We start from the raw sequence: 1,912 nt of genomic DNA, 5'->3' as shown, positions 1-1,912 counted from the left end.
GCCGGGAACGAGAAAAAAAAAAAAAAAAAAAAAAAAAAAAAAAAAAAAAATGTCTATTGGGCTCCATTGAATTCTTCTCTTCCTTTTAGGCTCCACCCAAAAATCCCTTCCTGCTGGGCAAAGCCCTTCTTATCCACACCCCATTGAGCAGATTAATTGCTTCTTCCTTCATAGTCCCCACAGCTCCCTGCACATACCTTTCTCTTGGCCCCAATTCATTCTTGTCTTTAAGAAATATGCACTGAGCATGAATTGTGTGCTAGGCACATAGTGGGCATTAAGTAAATATTTGTTGAGTGAATTTGCTCCCAGAGCATTTCTGACTTCTTTTATTAAAGCTCTTTCATCACACTCGTTTTATCCCCTGCTTCATTTGATTATCTGTCCCTCCTACTGCCATGAGCTCCTCTGTGTCCCCAGGGCACAGGGCCTGGCATCGTGTAGGGCCTCAAGTCATTAGGAAACAAACTAAATTCTGTCCCATCTAAGGATGTAATTTGGGGCCGGCCCCGTGGCTCACTCGGGAGAGTGCAGTGCTGATAACACCAAGGCCACGGGTTCGGATCCCATATAGGGATGGCCGGTTCGCTCACTGGGTGAGCGTGGCCGCTGACAACACCAAGTCAAGGGTTAAGATCCCCTTACCGGTCATCTTTAAAAATAATAATAATAATAAATAAATAAAGATGTAATTTGTCTGTACTTCACAGTAGAGTGTTACCAGGAGTGAAGCATTCCAACTCCCAAGAGTGGCAAAAGGACAGGTGAAATGACAGTCAACTCAATGCCCACCATCTCCAATCTTTGGGCTGACAAGATGCCGGAACTGACTATTGTCAAAAAAATTGCAGATATTTGAAAATCTTACCCTCATTTTCCCAGACCATTAGAAGAAGCCCTCTTCAAATCTCCTGGGGTTAAAACCGGGTCCCCAATAACCTATGGTTTCACAAGAAAAGGAGAAAGGGCAAAGGTGGCTGTGATGTAGGGGAAAGACCTCCGAGACATAGAGAACCTAGCAGTCCCCATGCTCTGCCTCTCTTGGGCAAAGCACATGTTTCTAGGCCTCAATTTCCTCATCTGTAAAATGAGGGGGTTGGACTATTTTCTAAAGCTCCTTGCAGCTCTAAGATGCTGTACTCTAAAATGAGAGGAATGTGAACCTTTGCTGCTATGATCTGAAAATATTTTGAATGTGGAGAATCAAATTGTATAGCAGTGCATGAACAAAATAATATGTTAATGACTAAAGATTGTATTTAATCCAATGGGAAACAGCAGAGCTGCTGCTGCTGCTGGAAGATGTGTGTGTGTGCACGTGCGGCTTTCTTCCTTGAACTCAAACATATATTTTGAATCATTAATATGGTAGTCAAGCCTCTGGCAGCCGATCTTGCCCAACACACACACACACCCCACTTCAGATTAAAATGGGGAAATTCCACTGCTGCTTACATCCATTCTGGGTTTGGATGGCTTTTTTTTTTTTTTAATTTTTATAGTGAAGATGTTGGATTGACAGCCCCTGGAGGCCTCTGATCTCAGAACTGGGTACTCGTGGGCGGGAAGCCAGCGATTTCATTAGCATTTGGCTTTGGCGCACCATCCGCCCCCTTCTCTGCCGCCCCCTCCTCTGCCGTCACAATCCTGTCCAGCAGCAGGGCCCCCCAGGCTCTCAACCGGGGAGGGGTCAGCTGCGCGGCCCAGCGGCGCCCCAGCCAGGACAAATGCTCTGGGTCCCACCCGCAGGGAGGAAAGTGCAGGCGCACCTGCGACGTGTCTGGCGAGGGCAGGCGGCAGGAAGGGTCAGGCGGTCGACCTTTCCTGCACCTGAGGGTCGGGGCCGGGAGACGGCCGTGGGCCAAAGGCTGCACGTGGCTCTCACTACGGCCCCTCTCCAAGTTTCTTTCCA

This window comes from Galeopterus variegatus, unplaced genomic scaffold (genome assembly GCF_000696425.1).
Source record: "Galeopterus variegatus unplaced genomic scaffold, G_variegatus-3.0.2 Scaffold1010, whole genome shotgun sequence".
Taxonomy (NCBI): domain Eukaryota; kingdom Metazoa; phylum Chordata; class Mammalia; order Dermoptera; family Cynocephalidae; genus Galeopterus; species Galeopterus variegatus.
Note: the sequence above shows the minus strand (reverse complement) of the source record.